The 9,238-nt window shown below is 42.0% G+C and overlaps 1 pseudogene; it reads left to right on the top strand.

Annotated features, from left to right (window-relative positions):
* The window catches only part of LOC116082663, a 28,087-nt pseudogene extending 19,573 nt beyond the window's left edge, over positions 1-8,514 (top strand).
* Positions 8,515-9,238: the final 724 nt, after the last annotated feature.

The following is a 9,238-nucleotide window of genomic DNA, read 5'->3' as shown; positions in this document are numbered from 1 at the left end:
AATTTACACAATATCTTTCCACAAATCCAGCCCTACAAAGGATAATAGATGGAAAACACCAACAAAAGAAGCAAAACTACACCCTAGAAGAAGCAAGAAAGTAATATTTCAACAAATCCACACAAACCTAATCCACCTCTTACAACAAAAACAACAGGAAGTAACAATTACTTTTTCTTAATATTGTACTATGAAAATTAATATTACCAACATATCCTAATTGATTGAAATCCAAAAATATGAGGAATTAGAAGTTTGTTGATTGTCATCCAATGGTCTCTCTAATTTGGTAATTGGAGAAATAGGTCCAATATTGTACAATCCATATAAACTTTCAGCTTGTTTGTTTGTGACAGTGTCTTGCTGTGTACAACATAATGGTCTTGAGATCTTGCTTCTCCTATCTCAGCCTCTGTATTAATAGTATTGTTTATTTCATGTTTTTACACTATACTATGGTTTTTAGAACAGCTTATATATTTCAAAAGTATTTACATACCCAAAAGAAACGTAGACAATTAAATTGGGAGGGGGCTTGTAAGAGAACAACAAAGAGTGAGACTGAATGCTTTGCTTGACGTTTGTAACTCTTTTTTTTAAAGATTTATTTATTTATTTATTTATTTATTTATTTAGATAAGCACACTGTAGCTGTCTTCAGACACTCCAGAAGAGGGCATCAGATCACATTACGGATGGTTGTGAGCCACCATGTGGTTGCTGGGATTTGAACTCAGAACCTATGGAAGAGCAGCCAGTGCTCTTAACTTCTGAGCCATCTCACCAGCCCCTGTTTGTAACTCTTGTATCAAGTTTGAAGAAGAGGACTTTGTAAGTTACTCTTTCTCTGAGATGAATGCTTTTCCAAATTATCACAGCCAATGAACCAGATTCTTACCCTCACCTAATGTCTGTGCCACCCTCCAAGCACAACCATTGTTCATTGAAACAGTTGGTGAATGACTTTATGGATAGACCATCTTAATACACATCATTTCTTATTGTAACCTGTTCTCTGTGGGCTGAGAATAAAGACACTCAAGTCAAATTTCTTGACTATAGCAGAAAGTCTGTATCCCAAAATCGTGCCTACAATTCATTCCTTGGCGCAGCAGAACTGTCAACTCTCAGCTTAGCTACGATGGAGGTAAAATCCTTTGATGATGTGAGGGTCATTGAAATCCAATGTCTAAAAATTGTTCTTATTTTAGGCTGGTACCACAGTAAGAGCCAAGATTTTAAACTCTACTAAATACAAAACAAACAAACAGAAAGACTTTATATATTTATGTTCATTTAAGAAAATACTAGTAGTGATGTATTATTTTGAAATTTACAGTTAACATGTTTGGAGTTATTTAAAATTTATATTGAGAAAAATGTATTTTCACTATTGCTGTAGATGACTGTCTACATAAGACTGTTAAATTGATTGTTGTTTTATATCAAACAACTTTTATAATACTTATCTTTATTGTTATAATATTTTATAAATTTTAAAGAATATGACAAAAAAGATATTGTAGGTATTGAAAGGGGGTCTCTGGGAGGAGTTGGGGTACAAAAGGGAAACAAGAATGTGATTTAATTCTATTTACTTAAAATACGTTTTTAAATGTTAACAAATTCAGATAAATTGAAATCATGTAAAAAAAAGAACAATGAAATTTATGAAATTCTTAGGGAAATTGATGGATCTGGAGGATATCATCCTGAGTGAGGTAACCCAATCACAAAAGAACACACATGGTGTGCACTCTCTGATAAGTGGATATTAGCCTAGAAGATTGGAATACCCAATATGCAATCCACAAACCACATGAAGCTCAAGAAGAAGGAAGACCAACGTGTGGATACTTCTATCTTTCTTAGAAGGGGGAACAAAATATCCATGGAAGGAGTTGCAGAGACAAACTATGGAGCAGAGACAGAAGGAGGGACAATCCAGAGACTGCTCCACCTGGGAATCCTTCCCATATCCAATCATCAAATCCAGACACCATTGTGGATGCCAGCAAGTGCTGGCTGACAGGAGCCTGATATAGCTGTTTCCTGAGAGGCTCTGCCAGTGCCTAATACAGAAGAGGCTCACAGCCATCCATTGGACTGAGTACAGGGTCCCCAATGAAAGATCTAGAGAAAGGACTCAAGGAGCTGAAGGGTTTGTAGCCCCTTAGGACAAACAATAATATGAACTAACCAGTATCCTCAGAGCTCCCAGGGACTAAACCATCAACCAACCAAAGAGTACACATGGTGGGTCTCATGGCTCCAACTGCATATGTATAGCATAGGATGGCCAAGTTGGTCATCAATGGGAGGAGAGAACCTTAGTCCTGTGAAGGTTCTATGCCCCAGTGTAGGGAAATACCAGGACCAGGATGCGGGAGAGGGTGGGTTGGTAAGCAGGGGGAGGAGGGAGGGAACTGAGGTTTTTATCAGAGGGGAAAACAGAAAAGGAAATGTCATTTGAAATGTAAATAAATAAATAAAAAGAAAAATATGCTATTACAAATCTAGATAGAAATAATTAAAATAGGTTTCACTAAATTCCTACCTCGACTTAATATCAAGTTCTTCCTACAGTGAAGCCTGAAACTGAAACAACACAAAGTGAAGCCTTTCATGTGATCATGGGCTTCATGATGTTCATAACAAGTTTGACTGGCACACTGGTATATCTTAGTGGAAAACACAGCATCTTGGCAAAGCCATCTGAAATCATCTGTTATTCCTAAGACAGACTCAGATCTCTGGGTGCCAGCCTCCTGGGAGTAAGTCCCATAGGCCACTGCTTTCTCCTCCCACACTATTACATTAGATCTTATTCTTTCTGCTCAGTCATATTTCCACATGCTTCAATTATTCCAGCCTGGACAATAAAGGTCCGTAAGAACCCTGAGGGACTGAGTCAGGAGAACGGAGCCCTCACCTATGTGGTCCTGATGTTATCTATGTTCAAGTGCACAGTGTCAGGATGAATTCAATTAGGCATCACCACGTATGTCTAATGCAGAATCGACTGCTTGCTTACCAGTGGATAAAAATTTTCATATTTTTCAGAATGTGATGTGTGTTGAGAATATCCACTAAAGTAAATGGAGTATGGGTTGGTTTTATCCTCTGTTTTCACATCCATTTTATAAAACATCGCTAGAGAGATCAGTAACCTGACCAAGGTGAAATGTCTTATTTTACTCTGTATGCAGATTTCACAGGAAAATTGGTTAAACACATAGTTTACTATAAGTTACAAAATCCAAGATGATAAAATCCATAAGCACAAAAAGATGTGCTCAGTGGGTTCAGTCCTCAGCCACCTAAAATTCAGCACTCGGGAAGTGGGGACAAGCGGAGGGGACGTGTAAGGTCCCTTCAGCTATATAGCTAGTGTGAGGCAAGCCTACATGAGTCCCTGTCTCAAAGGGAAAAAAGCAAATGATCGGAAATATTTAAATGTAACCCAAAACAGTATATGGAAGTAATTGTAGAAGAATAGAGATGTTAATTTTGGAGGATACTTTTTAGTTTCTGAAATACTTTAAAAATCAAGTTTTTATTATCTTGGTATGCACACGCATATCACATACCATTTTTTCGCTGGGTGAACTAGGAAAGAAATATGCTTGTTGAGTTCATATTGGGATAACTAGCGATACTTGTGAGACAACCGTCAATGTACCTTCCAAATCCTTTCCCAGTGAATCAGTGCTGAGTCACGAGTCCTTAAACATGAACACTGAGTTTTCCTCATTTGCTTCTATTCCACGTAACTTTCATCTGGTTAACTACTTTCAGTCATCCTGCCTTACTAATTTCTAAATTAATCGTTATTTGGTGTTTCTATGTATGTAATAACCTAGGGCTACTATCAGGATAAAGCAAATAACATACTTATTTTGAGCGCAGGTTCTGAAGGACACCAAAACACTCAGGAATCAAACAATTTCACTTCAACGTAATATTTTAAAAGTTAAACAATCGATGCAAATAAAATCCATGACAAACTAAATTATCAAGATTGTAAATGTAACCTCTCTTTGATTGTTTCATGACCTGGTACCATCATTCTCAAAAGGCTAAAAGTAAATCTAACCATGTGACCCAGCTATACCACTCCTTGGCCTGTGCCCAAGGGACTCAGCATCCTGCTCCACTTGCCCATCCATGTTTACTGTGGCTCTAGTTATAATAGTTGGAGAGTGGGAACAACCTGAATGTCCTTCAACCAACAAATGGAGAACGAAAATGTGGTGCATATAAACCATGGAATACTACTCAGCTGTGAAGAGAAAGAAAATCATGAAAATTTCAGGTAAACGGATTAAACTGGGAAGTATTATATTAAGTGAAGTAATTCTGATGCAGAAGGACAAGTGTTTCTCTCATTTATTCTGTTCCATTTGTTGTTGCACTTTCTTATTTGTAGCTCCTAGCTTGAAATCTTCAGATGTGAATATATAACCTGGAGTGACGGTAGAAACCAGGAGAGTAAAAAGAAACATGAGATGGAAAAAGAACTCTGTCCAGGTGACTAGCCGGACACAGGTGATACAAAGGAGCAAACGGGGGGGGGGGAACATGAGGGAGGAAGGACATTACAGAATGAGATAGAGAAGGGGCATTACAGGAGGAATGGGGTGGAGAGGGGTAAACAGCACTAAGGATGTTTAAAATAGACATAGGGAAGTACTATTGGATACTGACCTAAAATCACATGCTATTTTGGGTGATGACCTAACAAATCCCCAGTACCAGGCATGAGAAATCTTCTTGAATTGTTGGCTAAGGTAGTCCTAGAAACTCCCAAAACAATATTGGATATTACTGTTGCCCTTGGCTGCCCTGAAGAAGATGAAGGAAAGCTCCTATGGCTAAATATTATACCACACACTTTAGATGCAGGCCTTGGAGCAATCGATCTTGATCTGAACCATGAACCTCCTCCGGATGAATAGCCTTAATAGGACCAGAGATGCTTTGAAAGCTTCTCTAATGTGACACCTATAACCCACAGCAATGGCCACTATGGCAAGTTATCCCTAAAGGTACCATATTGGCACTCATATCGTGGTGAAAGCCAACATCTCCCTAAATGGACTTAAGACTTAGTAAACAAAATGTAAATGATGTGTGGTATTAGAAACCTAGCCACTCCCAAGGACTAGTGAGGCTACGGATCTTGTAGGAGAACATGCAACTGCCGCTTCACTAGACCACCATGATTCCTAAGTGCATGCAAAATATAGCCTTCTACCCTCAAGAGAGTACACCTCTGACCCCTCATCAAAGAAGCATCTCTTTGCAGAAAACAGAGGTCATTACAGAAAACCCCAGCTAGCCGCAAGGTGCCAAGCAAACCCCACAGGACTCCTCTAGAAAAAAGCTTCTACACTGAAGTCGTGGGAAACATTTCAGAAGAAGGATGGAAAGAGTCTGAGAGGAAGAGGACCAGAAAGTCTCCTGCAAAATTGTGCCTCCTAGAAATGGCAAGGAAGCTGCATCCATAAAACCTCAACCAAAGGAATGGCTCTTAAGCAAAATCTGAATGACACCGATTGACTTGCTTTAGTGGTTTGAATGGCCACCGTGAGCGCATATGTATGAATGCTTGGACCCAAGCTGGTGGAACGGTTGTTTGATAAGGATTGGGAGGTATGATCTTGTTGGAAGTGTGTCACTAGGGGTGGACTTTGGGAGTATGAAATTCCGGGACGAGGTAACCCAGTCACAAAAAGAACACACATGGTATCTACTCACTGATAAGTGGATATTAGCCCAGAAGTTCGGAATAACAGACCATACGAAGCTCAAGAAGGAAGATCAAAGAGTGGATGTTTCAGTGCTTCTCAGAAGGGGGAACAAAATACTCACAAGAGAAAATATGGAGACAATGTGTGGAGCAGAGACTGAAGGAAAGGCCATCCAGAGACTGCCCCACCTAGGAATCCATCCCATATACAGTCGCCAAACCCCCGAACTCTATTGTGGATGCCAGTAAGTACTTGCTGACAGGAGCCTGATATAGCTGACTCCTGAGAGGCTCTGCCACAGCCTGACAAATACAGAGGCAGATGCTCGCAGTCAACCATTGAACTGAGTGTGGGGTCCCCTATGAAGGAGTTGGAGAAGGGACTGCAGGAGCTGAGGGGGTTTGCAGCCCCATGGGGGGAGCAACAGTGTGTCAACCAGCCAGATCCCCCAGATCTCTGGGGGGCTGGACCACCAACCAAAGAGTACACATGGAGGGACCCATGGCTCTGGTCACATATGTGGCAGAGGATGGCCTTGTTGGACATAAGTGAGAGGAGTGGCCCTTGGGTCTGAGAGGGTTCAATACCCCAGTGTTCAGGAATGCCAGGGCAGGAAGGGTGAGTGGGTAGAGGAGCACCCTCATAGAGGCAGAGGCCAGGGTGTGGGATAGGGGGTTCTAGAGGGGAGACCTGGAAAGGGGATAACATTTGAAATGTAAATAAAGAAAATATCCAATAAAAGAAATAAAAGAGAAATCCCACACCATTCTACTTAGCTCTTATTCTCTGCCTTGTGACTGTGGATCAGATGTAAACTCTCAGCTACAGCCGAGTGCTATGCCTGCATACTGCCATCCTCCTCTCCGTGATGAGCATGGACTTAACTTCCCCTCTGAAACTGAAGCATGCCTCAATTAAATGTTTTCTTTTATAAGTGACCTTGGCCATGGTGTCTCCTCACGGTAATATAAAAGGAACTATGAGTGGCAAGAGTAGCGCAGTTAAGTTCACTTTAGAGGCAGTGCTGAAGAAACAAAAGACCCTACTACCCACAGCAGCAGAAGTACCCAGACACAGCCAATGTAAACATAGAGGTTCAGGACATGTGACAGATCTGGGCCTGTGCCAGGGGAGTTCATGCTCCCAGTGAAGCAGGGTAGCAGGCTGCTGCATGGCTCAACCAATCTCCCAAATCAAGTGTACAAAAAGAATCAATGAAAAAAGGATTTGAATCCACATTTAAATGGTAGTAGGTGAATCTGGACTGAAAAGTCCATATTAATCAATTCACTGTTCCTCGCTATCTTAGTCAGGGTTTCTATTGCTGTAACAGAACACGAGGACCGAAAAGCAAGTTCGAGAGGAAAGGGTTTATTTGGCTTACACATCCAGATCGCAATCCATGACAGGAACTCAGGCAGGGCTAGAACCTGAAGCAGGAGCTGATGCAAAAGCCATGGAAGAGTGAGTACTGCTTACTGACTTGCTCCCCCTGGCTTGCTCAGCCTGCCTTCTTGTAGAACCCAGGACCACCAGCCCAGGGATAACACTACACACAATGGCCTGGGTCCTCCCCCCATTGATCACTAATTGACAAAATGCCTTTCAGCTGGATCTCAGGGGGGCATTTCCTCAGCTGAGGCTCCTTCGTCTCTGAAGACTCTAGCTTGTGTAAAGTTGACACGCAAAACCAGCCAGTGCACTCAGACTTGTATTCTCCAAATGTCCAGGTGGAGCAATACAAAGTTTTAATCAAAGAATGTTGCTTTGTGTTCAGTTGCTGCTCACCATAGTTGGTACACCAGGGTTTGGAGATGCAGTGAATAACAGTTATTGCTAGCAGCCTTTTACAGACGACATTAATAATAACTTTGAGGATTCTTTAAAGATTCCTCAAGAATTATTGTGCAGAATCTCAAGTGCACAGAGGTCAGATGACTGATAACAAGGTACAGTGTTGTCTATACTTCATTACTCCTTCGGGACATGGACTAAAACTATTGGATCCTGAGATTATGTAACACTTGCATGAACTGCACTAATTGCCAGAGCAGACCCACTAACACTGGTGGAATGAATGCCAACCACTCTTTTTTTAATGTGTATGTATTTTGCCTGCCTATATGTCTGAGTGAGCATGTTGGATCCCCTAGAACTGGAGTTACAGACAGTTGTAAGCTCCCATGTGGGTACTGGGAATTGAACTTGGGTCCTCTGGAAGAGCAGACCCTGCTCTCAACCACTGATCCATAAGAGAAAGCAAGGACAACATATTAAAATATATAAATTTCTAGAAACATGATAAAGAAGAAAATAAGCTGGCTAAGAAGGTAAACAAACGACCATTTACCTCCTGCTGTGATAGATAGTAATACTGTCATCAAGCTAAATTAGCCAGAAGGGCTAGAGGAAGGCAGTGTCCTTAGGGTGTAGCTGAAGTTGAAAATGGTGAAGATCATGATTTTACAGTTCTAAGAAATATGTCGATAAGAATGCATGTGGAGGGTGTACGCACACTAATAATGAGTATGGCAAAAGAAAACTAGCCACAGTGGCTTACAAGGGAGTGGATAACAACCAGTAAGGGTAACTTACTGAGAGCCATCCAGCACAGGTGGAAAAAGAAAGAGGGGAATGTGTCGTCAACATGGAGAAGATGGAGATGGAGCAGGTGTTTGAGGTGACAGTCAAAGAAAATGTTAAAAAACTGAAGGACACCAAAACAGAGCTCCAGCAACGCCAGGAGCAAAGGGGGATTTAGAAGCACTGGGAATTAGAAGGGGGGCATCATCAGTTTGAAGTAGAGAAAACAAAGTGAGATGCTCAGCAAATAAATTCCTTGAAGAACCTTGAAAAAGAACAAGAAGAAAGGCAAGTTCTTTAAAACCCTAATGACCCCCAATTATGTATCACTTACCAACATGCAGCTTGGACATAGGTGTTTGCTGGGTCCATGTGACTAATTTTATCCATAATGACAGATTTAACAGCATGACAAAAGTTTTGTTTGTTGTTTGTGGGACAAGAATGCGATCCCCGCTCAGGGGTAGGGCCGCTGGGTGAAGTGGGACTACAGAAGTTTGACTGCACGGACTTCACAGAACCACTCCGGGGGTGAGAAAAGGCGCAGTCTGGGGTCCCCACGGAACTGCCACCGACTCTTGGGCACCACAGACTCCGCTGGGGGCCACGGAAGAGAGCCCGTTCTGGGGTCCCTGAGCCACATGGAGGCCAGGGACATCAAGTTCTCACTCTCGAACATCCCAGATGCTGCTGTGTGTCTTGGAAGAGCTGAAAACAAGTTGGGGGCCCTCAGGCAGACTCTGGCCTGGGGGTCGAAGGGAAAAGGGTAGGAGGAGAGCTCTGGCAGGTTATCCAGGGGAGGAGAGAGTCTGGCTAGCTCAAGCAACTAGCTCGGCAGGCTGCTTGGTTTTGCTGGCAACCATGGCTGGAGTGCAGGGAGGCCTCCTGACGGGAGGTTAGAC

The sequence above is a fragment of the Mastomys coucha genome, unplaced genomic scaffold (genome assembly GCF_008632895.1).
Source record: "Mastomys coucha isolate ucsf_1 unplaced genomic scaffold, UCSF_Mcou_1 pScaffold11, whole genome shotgun sequence".
Classification (NCBI taxonomy): Eukaryota; Metazoa; Chordata; class Mammalia; order Rodentia; family Muridae; genus Mastomys; species Mastomys coucha.
This window is presented reverse-complemented; position numbering and strand designations above follow the sequence as displayed.